Source organism: Dama dama, chromosome 8 (genome assembly GCF_033118175.1).
Source record: "Dama dama isolate Ldn47 chromosome 8, ASM3311817v1, whole genome shotgun sequence".
Lineage (NCBI taxonomy): Eukaryota > Metazoa > Chordata > Mammalia > Artiodactyla > Cervidae > Dama > Dama dama.
Genome location: NC_083688.1, coordinates 17,472,699 through 17,492,099, shown reverse-complemented (window position 1 = coordinate 17,492,099; position 19,401 = coordinate 17,472,699). Strand labels below are relative to the sequence as shown.

Below are 19,401 nucleotides of genomic sequence, written 5' to 3'. Positions count from 1 at the left end.
AAGAGCTACTGCTGCTCTTTTTAAAGTCCAAAGTACAACGGAGCGCCTGCATTCACATGTTTTCCTCTCCCCAGCTGCTGAAGGCCAGACTAACCCCACTCTTTCCAGGTGTCTCTCAAAGGCCGTCATTTCTTCCTCTGCCTGCAAAGATGAACTTTTCCCTTCTTCACTGCCTTTAAGACTTTACGCCCAGCCCTGCACAGGGGTGTTTGGGTTTTTCCTCCCACTCCTCCTGACAGTAGCACCTGAGGTGAACATACCCTTCCCGGCCCTGCAGGTTTAGCCAGGTGTTCACGCCTCCCACATGATTCCTCTTCTATTCCTCATATATGAAACACCAGAAAAATGATCCCCAGCCTGGGACACTTCAGAATGGGCCCCGCTTGAGTCGTGAAATCACTTTTAATCAGACATGTAAATTCCTTTTAATTTTTTTAAGTGGCCTATGGCACTTTTCAGAGGAGAGGGAGAAAATAATACCAACAAGGTGGTTAGAATTTTTAAAATAACAATATTCAGTACTTTGTTATAACCTAGTCTTCAAATGGGTTCCTAAATCCTCAGTTCAAAATTACACGAGAACTAGCCAGAGCTCCAAGATCGGCTTCTCCCAGGTAAATCGTTCATTCAGCATCTCTTGAGTGCCTACTCAACCTGGGCAGTTAATTTGGTCTCACCCTCCATTGACCAGGTTTGCCTCCTAATTATATGGGGCAGTAGAGCACTTAATTGGGAGTCACTGAGTCATGGATCCTTTTATTCCTTCTGCTAGCCTGCGAGCCCTTGACCTGGGGCAAGATACTTAATTCGTCTCAGCCCCAGTGGTCTCATCAACATAATAAGGTTACTAGTCTAAGAGATCACTAAGGTTTATTCCATCTCTGAAATGCTGTTTCATGTGAAAGTAGTGTTTGACCCTAGGAAAAAAGCACTAAAAAAAATTTTTTTTTTTTTTTTTTTCTTTAAATTAAGCGTGCCTTGCAGATCTCGTATTAGTGGCTCTATGACCTGTTGTAAGTTTCACCTGCCTGAGGTTTCGTGTCTTCATCTGTAAAAACGAACAGTTCATCCCTGGGCTGCTTCACACATCATGGTGAGAAACAAAAAATATCCAAAGCACTCCGGGCCAGGGTTTCTCAAAGAGAGGTCATGATCAAATAAGACTGGAAAATCCTGGGTTCAGCACAATTCTGTTTGCTTTTCTTCTCCAAAATTTCTCAGAGGCTTTCAAGTCCTGCTGTGCAACAGGATTTCTCCGAGAGGAAACAGCAGGACGAGCTTTTCCTACCAGCACATGACTCCCGAACCCCTTTTCCTCTAAGCGTCGCAGGATCTGAGGTTCTGTGGTTGCCCTTTGGAAATCACTCAGCAGTGGGCCTGCTATACAACACTGAAGACTGAGGAAAGGTCTGTTGGGCATTTGTGTCGCCTTACCTTCTTCCAGCGCCAAGCCAAATGTCACTTTTCCGTGAAAACGATTGTTTTAACTGGTTAGTCATCTCAGGACTGTGTTACTTTATTTATTCTTACCATCATCTTATGTTTCCACAGAAATATCTATTGATGTCTTGATTGGGATTGTAATGCATGTGTAGGTTCCATTTATGGTGAACTAACATCTTTGCCGGAGAAGGCAATGGCACCCCACTCCAGTATTCTTGCCTGGAAAATCCCATGGACAGAGGAACCTGGTAGGCTGCAGTCCACGGGGTCACTGCGAGTCGGACATGACTGAGCAACTTCATTGGAGAAGGAAATGGCAACCCACTCCAGTGTTCTTGCCTGGAGAATCCCAGGGACGGGGGCGCCTGGTGGGCTGCCGACTATGGGGTCTCACAGAGTCGGACACGACTGAAGTGACTTAGCAGCAGTAGCAGCAGCAATGTCTTTGCAGTGCCAAATTTTCAATCTGAAAACATAGTATTTCCTTCCTTTTAGAATTTTTTAGATATACTGAAGTTTGCTCAAAGATTTCTTACAGTGTAGAAATGTTACATATATCTTATTAGCATTCTAGGTGTTTGACTTTTTTTGTTCTATTGTAAGTTAAACTCCTTTTAACATTTGGATTTTCTGTTTTTCGCTCCTAGTAAATTTCCTTTCATCTAGTAATCTTGCTAACTCAGTAATTCTGGTAATCTGTGATTGTTTTATTTTTTCTTCCATTTTTATTGAGATATATTTGACATACAGCACTGTATAAGTTTAAGGTGTACAACATAATGATTTAACTGACATACATCAGGAAATGACTCCCACAGCGAGTTTAGAGAATATCCATCTTCTCATATTGATACAAAATAAAAGATAAAAGATTTCTTAGGAGAATTCTTAGTATTTACTCTTTTAAAACTTATATATATAACATACTATAGTTTTTAACAGATTAATCATGTTAATCCGTAGTACTTATTTATCTCAAACTGGAAGTTTGTTCCTTTTGACCACCTTCATCCAATTCCTCCTTCCTCCAGTCCCCACTTCTGGTAACCACAAGTCTGATCTCTTTTTCTATTAAGTTTGTTTGTTTTTTGAAGTTTAATTGACCTATAATACTGTGTTAATTCCTGATGCATGAAATAGTGATTCCCTATTTCTATACATTACAAGATGATCACCATGATAAATCTAGTTACTATCTGTCACCATACAAAGATATTACATGATTATTTACTGTATTCCCCACTCTGTACATTTCATGCCTGTAGCTCATTTATTTTACAACTGGAAATTTGTACCTCTTCATTTCTCTTATGTATTCCATTCATACTCCCACCTCCTTCCCCTCTGTCAACTCTTAATACCTCCTTGCTTTCTTTCTATGACTCTGTTTTGTTATATTTGATTAATTTGTTTTTCAGATTCCACATATAAGTGAAGTCACACAGTATCTGTCTTTTTCTAACTTTTTTCACTTAACATACTACTCTCTAGGTCTATTCATGTCACAGCAATATTTCATTCTTATATGGCTGAGTAATACTCCATTATACATATAGACCACATCTTCTTTATCTAGTTCATCTGATGATAGACACTTAGGTTGCTTCCATATTCTCGCTATTATGACTAATGCTGCAATGAACAAAGAAGTGCATATATCTTTCAAATTAGTATTTTTGTTTTCTTTAGAAAAATACTCAGAAGTGGAATTGCTAGATCAAAGACACTTGCTCTTTGGAAGAAAAGCTATGACAAACCTAGACAGAATATTAAAAAGCAGAGACATTACTTTCGTACAAAGGTGCATATAGTCAAAGCTATGGTTTTTCCAGTAGTCATAAGTGAATGTGAGAGTTGGACCGTAAAGAAAGCTGAGCGCTGAAGAACTGATGCTTTTGAACTGTGGTGTTGGAGAAGACTCTTGAGAGTCCCTTGGACTGCAAGGAAATCTAACCAGTCCATCCTAAAGGAAATCAGTCCTGAATATTCTTTGGAAGGACTGATGCTGAAGCTCAAGCTCAAGCTCCAGTCCTTTGGCCACCTGATGCAAAGAACTGACTCATTGGAAAAGACCCTGATGTTAGGAAAGATCGAAGGCAGGAGGAGAAGGGGACAACAGAGGATGAGATGGTTGGATGGCATCACTGACTCGATGGACATGAGTTTGAGCAAGCTCTGGGAGTTGGTGATGGACAGGGAGGCCTGGCGTGCTGCAGTCCATGAGGTCACAAAGAGTCGGACACTACTGACCAAGTGAACTGAACTGATGGTAGTTCAGTCCTTAAGAAAACCAACCCTGAATATTCATCAGAAGGACTGTTGCTGAAGCTAAAATTCCAATACTTTGGCCACCTGATGCAGAGAGCCAACTCACTGGGAAAAGGCCCTAATGCTGGGAAAGATTAAAGGCAAAAGAAAAAGGGAGTGGCAGAGGATAAGATGGTTGGATGGTATCACTGACTCTAGATGAATCTTCACAAACTCCAGGAGGTAGCAGAAGACAGAAGAACCTGTCATGCTACAATCCATGAGGTCGCAAAGAGTCGGACTTAGCAACAACAAATGGTGGTTCTGTTTTTAAGTTTTGAGGAACTTAACATCTGTTTTCCATAATGGCTGCAATTATTTACATTTCCTTCAACAGTGTACAAGGGTTCCCTTTTCTGCACATCCTCACCAACACTTGTTATTTGTTGTCTTTTTGATAACCATTCTAACAAGTGTGAGGTGATATCCCATTGTAGTTTTGATTTGCATTTCCATGATGATCAGTGATGTTGAGTGTATCTACTGACCATCTACATGTCTTTGAGAAATTGTCTGTTTAGACCCTCTACCCATTTTTTAATCAGGTTGCTTGTCTTTACTGTTGTGAAGTTGTATGAGTTCTTTGTATATTTTGGATATCGACCTCTGATCAGAGGTAGTTTGCAAATATATTCTCCTATTCAGTAGGCAGCCTTTTAGTTTTGTTGATAGATTCCTATGCAAATGTGTTTGTTTGACATAATCCTATTTGTTTATTTTTGGTTTTGTTTCCCTTGCCTGAGAAGACAGATCCAAAAAATAATTACTAAGACTCATATCAAAGAATGGGCTGCCTGAAGGAATCTATAATTCTTTTCCCCTTTCTGACACATTCATGTCCTCTGTGAATAATGCCATGCATTTCTTCCTTTCTGATCTTCGGTGTCTTCTGTATCCTTGCCTTGTTGCATTGGCTGTGACTTCCACTAAAACGCTGAAGAGAAATAATACCAGGCATTCTGGTCTTGTTCTGACTTTGGAGGAAGACTTTCAACATTTCACGTAAAGTATGTTGTTTGCTGTGAGTTTTTTAAAACTCAGATCAACTATGTTTCCTTTTATTTCAACTTTGCCAAAAGTTTCTGTTTTGAATGGATAGTAAATTTTATTTTTAAAAAGTCTTTCAGCTGTATACTAAAATTTGCTGTTTTTCTCCAAATCTGTCTTCAGATCATTATCAGTTGTTTGCTTCCTGGCCCAGGATCCCTGTGCTCAACATTCCTAAGTAACACCTATTGCTTTCCCATGCTGCTGCCCCATTGTTCTTGTTCAGTAGCTAAATGGTGTCCCACTCTTTGTGACCCCGTTGACTGCAGCATGCCAGGCTCCTCTGTCCTTTGCTATCTCCAGGAGTTTGCACAAATTAATGTCCCTTGGGTTGGTGATGCTCTCCAGCCATCTCATCCTCTGTGGCCCTCTTCTCCTTCTGCCCTCAATCTTTTCTAGCATCAGAGTCTTTTCCAATGAGTCAATTCTTCACATCAGGTGGCCAAAGCATTGGAGCTTCAGCTTCAGCATAGTCCTTCCAATGAATATTCAGGATTGGTTTCCTTTTGGATTGACTGGTTAGATCTCCTTGCAGTCCAAGGGACTCTCAAGAGTCTTCTCCAGCACCATAGTTTGAAAGCATCAACTCAGTTTGAAAGCCCCAAAGGGCTCACCCTCCTTTATGGTCCAGTTCTCACATCCATTCATGACTACTGGAAAAGCCATAGCTTTGTTGATCTTTGTCAGCAAAGTAATGTCTCTGCTTTTTAATATGCTGTCTAGATTTGTCATAGCTTTTCTTCCAAGGAGCAAGTGTCTTTTGCTGTGTACTTGGCCCCAGTCACCCAAAGGATTTCCTATTGGTCACCCCACATCCAAATCCTGTCCTCTTCTTTGAGTCTCATATGAAATGTCTGCTTGACATTTCAAATCAGTAGGGAAATGGAGAACCCTTTTATAATTATCATGACAGTTTGCTATCAAATTTGTTACAGAATAGAAAAAATTAACTGAATCCCTATCACGCATTAAAAAATATGTACTCCTGCACTATTTATTTAAAATTTTTATAAGGATTTCAAAACTAAGTGCTATACACACAAACATACACTATGAAAGTTCCATTCAAAAATAAGACAGGATAATGTTTTCATTTGGAGGTAAGAGTCTACATAGTATTTTGAACCTGAAAGCCATAATGGAAAAGAATGGCAGATCAAGTACGTGTGAAATAAAATTTTTTCTTCATGAATGATACTTAAAATGAATAAATTGCCTGTGGAAAGTGTCGGCCACATATTTACCAGGCAAAGGGTTAACATACCCTGTATCCAAAGATTTTCAACCCCACCATAAGAAAAACAGCCTTATGGAGAAGTGGGGGCTATGAACAGTCACCTTAAGAAATACCACATGACTACTAAACATATGAAAAGATGCTTACTAGTAACCTTACTAAGTGATCAAAGAAGTTTAAACACCACCAGATTCAGATTTTCCCACTGGCAAAAACAAACCATCAGGTTGTCAAGGCTGTGAGAGAGGTGGCCTCACTGAGTGCCATCAGCTCCAGGACCGTGCCAACAGCCCCAGAATGGAATGCCTTCCCCTCCAGGATCTTGCCATCTACAGGGAGACAGGAAGACCAACTACAGAATGTGATCTGTACAGGGGAGATACGATCTCTCTAGTGAGGGCCTTGTAGGGAATCCCGAGTAGTTGGCAGTGATCAGGGAAGACTTCAGGAGAACAAGACATGTGGCACTAGTGGTAAAGAATCTGCCTGCCAATGCAGGAGACACAAGAGACTTGGCTTGGATTCCCGGGAAGATCCCCTGGAGTAGGAAATGGCAACCCACTCCAGTATTCTTGCCTGGAGAATTCCATAGACAGAGGAGCCTGGCGGGCTACAGTCCATGTGCCTCAAAAGAGTTGGACACAACTGAGTGACTGAGCACAGATGTGAGCTGAGACCAAGACAAAGAAGAGGTGGGGACAGTCCTGTGGAGCCAGGATGCAAGAGCACAGAGCCTGTCACCAGGATGGGTGGTGGTCATGCCCTCTTGTAGGGTGGAAAGCTGGCTGGGACCACCACGAAGCAGCCAGGGAGCAGATCAGGAAGTGCCTGGTAAATCTTGAAATAAGACTTGATTGAGCCAGTCAGTGGTTCTCACATTACCTTTTGGTTTTGCAAATAAATGCACTTGGGAGGCTCCACAAGCATTTTATTCCAATCTCCTCTTTAGGAATATTTTTTGCTAGTTTAAAGCTTGTAAAACCAAAGAAATACCTACACCCTCAAATATTTTGCATACCAAGTTTTATCACCTTAACTGTGCTTCCAAAAGCCTAATGAACATGTTTTGGTGCAGACCACAGAGGAAAGCATCTGTCACTGCTGTAAATACAGTAGAACATCATACAGATGTGTCATTGTTTGGGAAGGTGGAGCCAACTCTCTTGGAGTCCTGCCCATACAAGGCAGGTATAATCAGAGCAGAGTTAGCCTGAAAATCAGGAGAGGCTAAGGAGCACCAGCTCTGCACAGAATCTTCAAACACTGAGAGTTCATAAAAATGCACGAGACAACTGTGGTAGAGTTTCAACACACAGTAAGTGATTTTTCAGTGCTTTTTGTCTGAATTTGGCATTTGTGAAAAGGAGGCAAGAATTTCTTAGATAGTTGTTAATCCCATTCAACTCTGAAACAGAAGTCTTTTTAAAGTTTTTTTTGATGTGGACCATTTTTAAAGTCTTTATTGAATTTGTTACCATATTGCTTCTGTTGTTTTTTATGTGCTGGTGTTTTGACCATGAGGCATGTAGGATCTTAGCTCCCCCAGCAGGACTTGAACTCACATCACCTGCATTGGAAGAGGAAGTCTTAACCACTGGACCACCAGGGAGGTCCCTGAAACAGAAGTCTTAACTATTCCCACTCTTCTGGACTTCCTGGATCCTTTGAATTGAAGAGCACTTATTCTCAAATCAGCCACGTGAATTTTTTTTTTTAATGTGATTTCAGTTCATCCATTCAACACATATTTGAGTGCCTCCTGTCCACCAGGTGCCAGAGGGCACCATGCCAAGCACAAAGGATACAATAGAGTGTAAAAGTTCATGTTCTCGGTCCTCATGGAGCTAGATGCTGATCAAATAAACCTTCAAGCCAAATTAAGATGTCAACCAAACAAGATGTCAGCCCTGGTAAGTGCTGTCAAGGGGAGACACCCAAGTGCCTGAGGATGTAGCCTGGTCAGGGAAGTTATGGGAGGCGCTCCGGAGGAAGTAAAGCTTGCGCTGTGGTCATGAAGATGGGTGAATGGAAAGAGGAGGGCAGGGAGCAGGCGGCTGGGCCATGCCAGCTTCCAGCTTTGTCCTGGTATGGAGAGAACTGGAAGCCCTTGATTTTGAAGAGGATTAAGTGCCGTACCCTATCCCAGTGATTGTAGGGCACACCTTTTTTTTGCATCTTCATATCTCCAAAATCAAAGTGTAATTAGCAGTTTTTTCTTTCTGAGCTAGACATAAAATAATGATACATACAACTAGAGTTGATGAAATATGGTGATCAGGTTTTGCATTTTTAAGAGATTACTCTGGATGTAATGTGGAGAACAGACAAGATTATATGCATGGATCAGGGTTTTCTTTATATTTCAGTAAAATGCAGAAACCTGCTCCTGCTGCTGAGTAATGGTAATTTCACTTTTACTTATACCTCACTGTCTAATTTAAAAGTTCTCCTTTTATCAGAAGAGTTTCTTTGTTCATATAATTATTATGTATCTGAAATTATCATAAGATCTACATTTAAAAAAACCTTGTATTCAATAGATAAGTTTAAATTGACAAACAGATAAAAATCTGTACAGAATGTCCCTTAATAAAAGGGTTTTGGGGGCTTCCCTGGTGGTACAGTGGTTAAGACCCTGCACTTCCAATGCAGAGGGCATGGGTTCAATCCCTGGTCAGGGAAGTAAGATCCACTTGCCCCCACAGCCAAAAAATAACAGGGAAGGGGAGTTCTGCTATGGAAAACTATGCTAACTATACTGTTCTGGGTAATAGGGATCCCTTGAGGGTTTTTGCAAGGAAGAATGATCAAAACTGCCGACAAAACTCTTAACTCTGGCCACAGCAAAAAGAAGTCATGAGGGAGAGGGAGGAAACTTCATGGAAATGAAAGGAGGGAAGCGGGTGATCAAACTCTTGAAACTCCCGTTTTCTATTTGGGGAAGAAGAAAATGGAGATTTAATTTTTACTTTAACTTGTAATCTTATAACCATCTAAAGGACTTTGTGAAGTAAGATATACAAATGATTGACATGATTCCCTTCCCTTCCTTTATCCTAGTAAGCTTCTTTAGTTCCAAGATAAGTCTTTTTCTCTTCCATAAAACCATTTTGTCTCTTTGGTTTTTTTTTTTTTTTTTTTTTAAAGGAAGAGATTAGCATTCAGAAGTAAAAAACGGTACACACATTCCGACCCTTTCACACTGCCCTCTGTCTCAGCGGCCGCCCCCAGCCCCTCAGTGACTGGTGCTCCAAGTAAGACACTCTGAAGAACCTAAGAGACAGTTGCATACATTTTTAGTGCTTTAGTATTTAGTGCTTTAGTATTTAGTATTTAGTATTTTAGTGCAAAAGTATTTTGCTTACTTTTTCAGATTTATTTTTCCCAGTTAGTAGACTTTAAGCATCCAGCCAGTCCATCCTAAAGGAGATCAGTCCTGGGTGTTCATTGGAAGGACTGATGCCGAAGCTGAAACTCCAATACTTTGGCCACCTCATGCGAAGAGTTGACTCACTGGAAAAGACCCTGATGTTGGGAGGGATTGAGGGCAGGAGGAGAAGGGGATGACAGGATGGGATGGCTGGATGGCATCACCGACTCGATGGGCATGAGCTTGAGTAAACTCCGGGAGTTGGTGATGGACAGGGAGGCCTGGCGTGCTGCGATTCATGGGGTCGCAAAGAGTTGGACACGACTGAGCGACTGAACTGAACTGAACTGTAAGGATCTTAAGTGAAATATAAATTATTCCTCAACATTACCTTTGAATACTGCTTCACTTTGTTTTGTTGGTTGTTTCTTGGAGGGAGGTTAGTAACACCACGCTCCCTCTGTTAATAGCATAACAGAGGGTGAATACATAAAGACACAGCAAACACATCCTCATAGTATCCACTGCAGTGTCATGTGCCTTTCACATGAGGATTGTGCATTTGGGAGTAATTCTGCCAAAATAGATAGGCGTGTGTCTGATTTGTGGAGAAATTGGCCATACAACCCATGTAGCTCTTGATTATGGATTGAATTATGTTTTCCCCAAAAAAGATACTTTGAGGTCTTTACCCCATTACCTCAAACGGTGACCTTATATAAAGATTGCAGATGTTACTAGTTAAGTAGGGCGGACCCCAAAGCAGTGTGACCGCTGTCTTTATAACAAGATAGAAGGCAATGTCATGACCAGGGAAGAACTGAAGTGATGCCTCAAGGAATGCCGAAAGTTGTCAGCAAACCACAGAAGCCAGGAAGAGGATTCCTCTACAGGCTTCATGAGGGAGCGTGGCCCTGCCAACGCTGTGGTTTCAGACTTCTAACCTCTATAACTATGAGACAATAGATTTCTGTTATTTTAAGCCAGCCAGCTTGTAGCAATTTCTTAACAGCAGTCCTCAGAAACCAACATAGTATATGAGGATATTCATGGCCACTTACTCAACTCACCTGAATAGGTCAGTGGAAAAATATAGTTGTATGGATCCACCAGTCATTGCACGCCTTGCCTTAAGTCGCCATCTGCCACGTGCGGTCCCCTGCCCCTCCCCTTGTCACAGTTAATTGGACCAAGGTGGAACCTGTCTCTGGGCCCGTGGCTCCCTTGGCTAACCAGCAGCCACGTGACTTGTATGTGGCCTGGTGTGGAAAAGATTTGAACTAAAAGGCTCAAGGGGATATGATCAGTTAGCTGCAGGGAAGTGAAATAGAAAGGTAAAGAGGAAGCTCGAAAAGGCCATTCTTAACTGTAAGCTACTGGCCGAGAGAGGAGCGGAACAAAAGACATCCAGGGCAGAAGAGAAAGAACCATGGGGGTGGGGGTGGCACAGAGGAGGGGGCGTGGAGCTCAGCTCTGGTGAGTTGGCAGCTTGCCTCTCTACACTCATCCTCACCTTTTAATGAAGAATTCAACTTTGGGAGTTCTCTGATGGCCTAGTGGTTAGGACTCCAGGCTTTCACTCCTGTAGCCAGGGTTCAATCCAGAAAAAAAAAAAACAACAACTTTTAGTTGGGCTTAAAGTTGCCCGGCCCATAGCATACACGACCCACCATCCTGCAAAGTGGGTTGTTGTTTATTGGCTCAGTCGCGTCCAGCTCTTTGCGACTCCATGGACTGCAGCAGGCCAGCTTCCCTGTCCTTCACCATCTCCCAGAGCTTGCTCAAACTCATGTCCATTGAGTCAGTGATGCTGTCCAACCATCTTGTCCTCTGTCATCCACTTCTCCCGCCTTCAATCTTTCCCAGAATCAGGGTCTTTACCAGTGAGTCAGCTCTTCGCATCAGGTGGCCAAAGTATCAGAGCTTCAGCTTCAGCATCAGTCCTTCCAATGAATATTCAGGGTTGATTTCCTTTAGATTGACTGGTCTGATTTCCTTGCAGTCCAAGGGACTCTCAAGAGTCTAGGTATGAGCTTGAAACTAAGTATTCAGGACTTGGAGTTGGGGGTGAGGCAGGAAGAGGGCATGGCCTTCCCATATGGCTGCTGAGAGAGAAAGCCCGGGGCCAGGGGTAGGTGGACAGGGAAGTCAGCTCAGCCCCTGCCTCACCTGGCACAGTAGCCAGGCTTCCCAGAGCGCAGGAAACAGCGCTCTCTGCCACTCCACCGTCCCCACGTGCTGTCCCTTTGTCTCTCTTCCTTCCTGTGTCTCTTGACCTTCTCTGCATGAAAGTGTCAGTCAGGTCCTTTGGATTCCTCCTCTCCCAGAATGCCCTCAGTCTTCATCATGAGGAAGCCTCTGGAGATAATGACAGGCTTCTTGGCAGGTCAGTCTTCAGAGTCTTGAGGCTCCACAAGAGGCCAGGAGGGGAGGGTCTGCAGCTCTAGGCTGGCCTCCCTCTGCAGCAGGAATTGGTCGGGTCTCACCTGCTCCTCTCCCCAAGGCCTTGACCGCTGCTTCTCCCTTCCTGTCCCTGGGTCTCCGTGTCCTGCTTTATGCTGCCCCTACCAGGTGCCCAGGGCTGGGCCTCAAGTTCACTTCCTCCAGACAGGGGACCTCATGTTTTCTTTCAGCCGCTGGTCCCTGTTGGGGAGGTTTTTTCCATTAGACCTCTCTACTGGCCAGACAATCCTGTGTATTGCTCATCCTCAGGTTAGGTGTCGAATTGACCCTTTTGCCCCCAGCGTCTGTCTTCCTTCTTGTGGTAACGGTGCCCAGATATTCCTCGGAACAACGCTTCCCTCCCCCTCATCACACAGGATTTGAATAGTTGGACGCCATATTGTCAATGGCCAGGTGACATGGAGAACCCAATCCCAGCCAATTAGATGCTAAGACTGTTGAGAAAGGAGTGTTCCCTTCACGTCTGCTGGGAACTGTAATGATGTCAGCCACGGCGACAGAGGAAGAAGCAGCCAGGAGGTAGAAGGCAGAGCAGGTCTTTGCGGTAGGGTTTGCAGCTCCTGGAGCCTGCTGGTCCCACTCTGTATAAGCCAGTGAGGTTCTCGTTTTCCCTCAAACCAGATTGAAAGGGTTTTCCATCACCTCAAACTGCAAACGTTCGGACTGTTCCCGGTCAGATGGCCCCCTCAGTCCAGACGGCAGTGGCTGGGGTGGCCAGCCAGGCGTCACCTGTAGAGCAAAGTGTTCTAGGGGAAGGGCAGCCTCAGAGACAGGAGGCTGGGTGAGATGGGCATTTGGAAGTTCAGCATCTCCAGCGTGAATAAGAGCAAGGCAAGATCAGGTGGCTATTGTGAGACAAAAGTTAAATTAAAAAAAAAGTAGCTGTGAAAAGCAGGTGAGCAGATACATGAAGCCTTCAGGAGCCCTGGCCCATTGGTAACTTAGCTGGCACACTGCGGCTCTGTGTGTGAACCTAGACCAGCTGCCTAGTGGACGGCTCCCAAAATCTGGACATAAAAACTGCCTGAGTTTATGGGTTGAATAGAGGGGCCCAATGCTGACTAGTGTGTGTTTGCTGAATTAAGTTCCTCCCACCCTCTCTCTCAAAAAACTACCTCTCCCAGATATTCCTCACTAGAGATCAGCTATGTTTGAGAAATCATAGCTCAATTGAAATTAAAGCAAGCAAACAAAGGAGATATTTGTGTAGATGTTCTAGGCAAGTTTACATTTCACATTAAAATACTTGCATTTATTTAACAGTTCCATTCCAGCTGTTTTATAAATATTATTATAGTATTCCAACTAGAAAAATAGTATCACTCCTTTAAATATGATTGACTTGATTAAAGCAAACAAATAGAATTCTTTTATTAGTACCTAAAAATCCTAGATTTTGTTACCATTTTAAATAAAAAAGAAAAACTTAATTTCTGATAAAAGCTTGCAAAACATCTTTTTTTTAAACGTCTTTTTTAAGTGTTAGAAAATGGCGAACTCAGACTAATTCAGAAGAGAAACTTTATGAAGGTTTAGGGATTTATGAGCTAGTTTGAACTAGGTCTAGACAGCTAAAGATCATTGTTTTTTTTAGAAGCAGTTTTGGCAAAGCCATAAATCCAGTAGAGGGAGAATGGTGGGAATTATTGAGATAGGGCCCAGGGGAGGCAGGAAACAGCAATGTGGTCAGGGAGAGTTTGTAAATAGTAACCAGTTTTAGTAGTTTGATGTAGTAGTTAAACACATGGATTCTGTGAGCCAGCTCCACCATTCTCTAGTGATTGGACTACAGGCAAGTTACTACCCTTTGCCTCAGTTTGTTCAACTGAAAAATGGGTCTATTAATGATACTGCAGAGGCTATAAGAAACAAGCTAATCAACTTCAAGAGCCCAGGACAAGGCCTGGCACATTGTAAGTGTGCTATATATTTAGTAGTGCTCAATCATTCAGTTGTGTCTGACTCTCTGAGGCCCCATGGACTGTTGCCTGCCAGGCTTCTCTGTCCATGGGGATTCTCCAGGCAAGAATAATGGCCTGGATTGCCACTTCCTACTCCAGGGGATCTTTCCAACCCAGGGATGAAACCCAAGTCTCCTGCATTGGCAGGTGGATTCTTTACGCTTAGCACCACCTGGGAAGCCGGTATTTAGCAGTAGTAGTAGTAACCAGTTTGGGTTTTTTTTTTTAATATTTATTTACTTGACTGTGTTGTGTCTTAGTTGTGTATGTCAGATGCGATCTTTTGTTCTGTGCACGGACTTAGTAGTTGGGGCTCGTGGGCTTAGTTGCTCCATGGCATGTAGGATCTTAGTTCCCCGGTGGGATCTTAGTTGCCCGACCAGCGATTGAACCTACATCCCCTGCATGGCAATCTAGACTCTTAACCCCTGGACCACCAGGGAAGTTCCAGTAATGAGGTTTTTGATTGGAAGTGGAGAGATTTAGTAGTAGAACAATACTCATTCCTTTAAATAATAAATAAATAAATAATGCAAGCCCTTGCATGGAAATCTATATTTATTGAGCTACTGATGCTCAGTTATACAGAATTGCACCACTTCAATTAAGGCTTTTAGTTTGCATTTGGCTCAAAAGTAGTTGTAACCTTAGGTTGGTCCGTTTAAATACTGTGATTCCCTGCTTTATAGACGCACAGTCTTTACACCCAAAAGTTAATGCATACAAATCAATGAGGCTTTGTTAAATAAAACAACAATAGTTACTGCAACTTAGACCCTGTGACCAATTACACATGATTAAAATTACTTCCCGCATTCATATCCACAGTACTCGTCCCCCATCTAACGTCTCAACTAAAATGTTACACTTGTGGGGACTTCCCTGGAGGTCCAGTGGTTGAGCATCCACCTTGGCAATGCAGGGTACTCAGGTTCAGTCCCTGATTAGGGAACTAAGATCCCACATGCTACAGAGCTCCTGAGCCCACATACCACAAATAGAGAATCTGTGCACCTTAACAAAAGACCCTGCATGATGCAATGAAGATCTCTCGTGCCTCAAGGAAGACCTAACACAGCCAAATAAATAAATATTTGAAGAAGAAAATTACACATGTGAAAAAAAGGCAAAAATACTAAACCTGTGCATTTGGTATTGCACATGCACTATGCCTGAGCAAGCCAGGGGTTCACAGTGAAAATCTACAGCTGTAGAAGCTTTAGAAAAGGATTTACAAAAATTGTGTTTATAGTTGTGTGTGCAGTGGGGGGGCGGGGGGGTGTCTGCAACAAAAAGTCTATTTTCAAACAATTTTTTAAATATTTATTTTTGATTGTTGATCACTTTACAATATTGGTTTGATTTCTGTGATACATCAACATGAACTAACCATAGGTGTACATATGTCCTATGTACAAACAATTTTTTAATGATTTCACTCATTACTTTTTAAGTCAGTTAAATGTATACTTTAAAAAAAAAAAAACCTCAGTGAAGAACACATGGCATCTGACAGGACTAAAGCCTCCTTTCAGAATTCATCACCTTGCGCCTCAAAATGAGGTTCCCTTCCAGTCTGGGTTTAGTGTTTTCCTAGGCTCAAGTCGCTGGCTCCTCCCTCCTTGAATTTACCCTCTTCCTTCCTTTATGTCCAGCTGGAAGTGAAATCCTGTCCTTCCTCCCTTTGGACTCTGTGTTCACCCCTGTCTCCCTCTCCACTCCCACATCGCTCTTTCAGACCCTCCACGCGGTGCGACTACTTTGCCCGTAATTTTTCAAATACTGAGGAGAAAAGGCCGTCGATCCTCATCATTCACAGACTCCACATCTGTGAATGTGTCTGCTCCCTTGGGAAATAACACCCCCCCCCCCCACGCCCCATCAATATATTCCGGACACTTTCCCAGTCACCCCCGGGGCACACGCAGAGCAAAGACCCAGCCCACCTCGATCGAGTCCACCAGCGGGTTCCCAGCGGGCACCAGTCAAGGCGGTGCTCCACCTCCTTGTTCCAGCTCATTCTGTCAACAGATGTCCTCCTCACAGTCTATTTAGTGCCATATTTTCCTCATTTGTGTGCTTTTTGTTGGTGATTTTGCTCTTTAAAATGGCCAAATATAGTGCTGGAGAGCTGTCCAGTTTTCCTAAGCACGAGGACTGTGGCGTGCCTCACAGAGAAAATACGAATCAGATAAACTCCATTTAGGCCTGAGTTATAGTGCTGTTGGCTGTAAGCCCAGGGTTAATGAATCAACAACGTATATTAAATAAAGTGTCTTTAAGCAAAAACACACATGAAACAAGGTTATGTATTGATCAGGGGAAAATGGGACCAGAGGCTGTAGGTACCCGTCTCTGTGATTCCTCTAGGACAGAGATTCAGAATTCCTTCACTCAGCGCTGGCAGTGACTTGATGGAACCTAAATAACTGAGTGACAAGAACCAGTTGAGCATACACGTACACACATGCACCTGAGCTTTTCAGAATATGTGGTGCCTACATTTCACCTGCAAGATGTTGATCTACATAGTCTGGCCCTATTTCTTTTTTTCTTTCTTTTTTTAGTTGCGGCACCTGGGATCTAGTTCCCTGACCTGGGCCGCCTGCTTTGGGACCATGGAGGCTTAGCCACTGGACTACCAGGGGAGTCCATGGCCCCATCTCTTAATTTGGCTCCTAATACTCTTGGCAAGAACAAGATTCCTGTTCCAAATTTTGTTCCCTGAACAAAATTGGCAAATTTTTTCTGCTCCGAATTCATTTCAGCCACTGCCCCTCCCCACTCTTTCTACCTCCTCTCCTTTGATGGGATCTACTGGGGTTCGGTTACAAGGAAAGGCGCATGACCTAGCCCAAGCCAACCATTAACCCACCTGTCTCCAGGATGGGTGTGGGAAATGACACCAACCAGACTAATATGATCATTCCCTGGGATTTTTCACCCTCAATTAGAGTTATTTTGCTTTAGTGGTTTCGTCACTAAGTCGTGTCCAACTTTTGTGACTCTGTGGACTATAGCCTGCTGGTCTCCTCTGTCCGTGGAACTCTCCAGCAAGAATACTAGAGTGGGTTGCCATTTCCTTCTCCAGGGGATCTTCCTGACCCAGGAATTGAACCTGGGTCTCCTGCAGGGCAGGCAGATTCTTTAGCAACTGAGCTACGAGGGAAGCTTTGGGAATCCTCAAACTGGATGACGTAGGCTTGGACTTCCTAGCTGCCAGGGTTTCCTCTGCATGAGGGGCACGCACCAGCGGTTGTAATTCATGAGGCCAACAGCAGAGAGGAGCAGAAAACAGGAGAGAATGAGCCACTGATCTGATGCTGTCTTTTTTTGCACCCCTGGACCATGTCCTGCCTCAGGCCAGCCACACCACTGTCTTTCCAGGTTACATAAGCCAATGCAATTGCCTTCTTACTTAAACTACTCAGGATTGAGTTTCTGTCTCTTGAGACCAGCAGTCATGAGTAATACACCCAGACCTTTCTGATCTACCTGGAATGGCATTGCTCAAAGCCACACATTTCTGCCTCACTTGGATTTATTTCTCCCTAACTTGGATTTATTTATTTGCAAAAGTTAGTATACCTGAATTTCCTTCTGTGTATCTTCTCAAGACAGTTGTCTGGAAAGGAGCTACTGTATAGCACAGGGAACTCTATTCAGTGCTCTGTGGCAGCCTGGAAGGGAGGGGAGTTTGAGGAAGAATGGATACATGTGTATGTATGGCTGAGTCCTTTTGCTGTTTACCTGAAGCTATCATAACATTGTTAATCGGCTATACTCCAATATAAGATAAATTTTTTAAATTATAAAAATATATTTTTAAAAGGCTATTTGGGATAGACAGTAAAAGAGAAAACAGAATTGAGAAGCTGAAAAGGAAATAAAACAGGAATAGAAATGTTGCGGCGCACCCCTGAGGGAAAGTAGAGAAGCAGAGGCAGGTAACCAGGACCTTAGAACTTCACCGAGCCAGGTGGGTGCAGTCATCTGCCAGCGTTCTGTTGTGTCTAAGGTGTCTGTGAGCTAAGCCCCTGCAACCTTTATGGGGGTCCTAGGTCCGTCTTGTCAAAGCTATGGTTTTTCCAGTAGTCATGTATGGATGTGAGAGTTGAACTATAAGGAAAGCTGAATGCCGAAGAATCGATGCTTTTGAACTGTGGTGTTGGAGAAGACTCTTGAGGGTCCCTTGGACTTCAAGGAGATCCAACCAGTCAATCCTAAAGGAAATCAGTCCTGAATATTCATTGGAAGGGATTGATGCTGAGGCTGAAACTCCAATACTGTGGCCACCAGATGTGAAGAACTGACTCATTGTAAAAGACCCGGATGCTGGGAGAGGTGGAAGGCAGGAGGAGAAGTGGATGACAGAGGATGAGATGGTTGGATGGCATTACGAACTCGAGTTTGAGCAAGCTCTGGGAGTTGGTGATGGTCAGGGAAGCCTGACGTGCTGCAGTCCATGGGGTCACAAAGAGTCAGACATGACTGAGTGACTGAACTGAACTGATCCTCAGGTAAGGGCTTCCCTGGTGGCTCAGTGGTTAAAAAAAAAAAAAGAAAAAAACTTCCTGCCAAAGCAGGAGACATAGGTTTGAAGCCTGGGTTGGGAAGATTCCCTGAGTTTTGAAATGGCACCCCAATCCACTAGACTTGCCTGCGAAATCCCATAGATAAAAGGAGCCTGGCATGCTACAGTCCATGTAGTCGCAAAGAATCAGACACGACTTAGCAGTGGAACAACAGCAACAACAAATCCTCAGGTAAACATCTCTTCAACTCACCCAGTGTCACCTCTGTCCTTCAGTCTTTGCTTATGATATGCCTCCACCTGGAACACCCTTTCCCCCGTGTTTGCTTAGTTATCCATCCTGTTCTCAGATCTACCTTCCTCTCTGCCCAGAATCCCCTTAACCTGGCCTTTTTCAGGGGATAAGTTTGAGGACAGAGCTTGAGAAATAATGGATCAAATATAGGTTACCCCCAAATTTTCCATTTTAAACATCCATGTGACCCTGGATAGTGGCAGTGAGCAGCATGGAGTCATCAAAGCAAAAGTAAACGTTTGAATAAACAATAAGACACTGAAGAAACTGTCTCTTGACATGGTCACTGACAAGGCAACATCCATTTCTTAGCATCTCGAGATTGATGGTGGAAAGATAATTTCTTAACAAGAGACAGCAAGTGGGAATTAGCCTTTATGAATGTAAGCTGTATAGATTCTAGGCTGTGAGAACCTAAGTCTACATTCAGCTCACACACGGCCATGAATCTAGCTCTTAGCACAATGCTGAGTACATGGTGAGAGTGAAGGATTCAGTAAATATTTGTTGGATTAAGAAATATTAATCCTATTTGCTAGAATATTTTAGGAACAAGCACAGAACCCATAAATGGCACAAAGAAAGGAAGTGGCCCTCATGGTAGGAAGTCACATCATAAGAAGGATTTCTTCAAGATGTGACTCTGGGATTTGGATTTTTATTTTTTTTTTTTATTTATTTATTTATTTATTTTTTTTGGGATTTGGATTTTTAAAAAGGGGAATAGATCTTTCCGAGGGAAAG

The 19,401-nt window shown here is 43.1% G+C and overlaps 1 protein-coding gene and 1 long non-coding RNA gene across 2 annotated transcripts in view; both read left to right on the top strand.

Moving 5' to 3' along the window:
• Positions 1 to 19,401, top strand: part of FBXO36 (F-box protein 36) — a 94,706-nt gene that overhangs the window by 6,100 nt on the left and 69,205 nt on the right. The window lies entirely within an intron of this gene.
• On the top strand, positions 974 to 5,028 carry LOC133060811 (uncharacterized). The gene is made up of 3 exons (XR_009693855.1): positions 974 to 1,093; positions 1,222 to 1,691; positions 3,133 to 5,028. It is a non-coding gene; the product is annotated as an uncharacterized LOC133060811 (long non-coding RNA).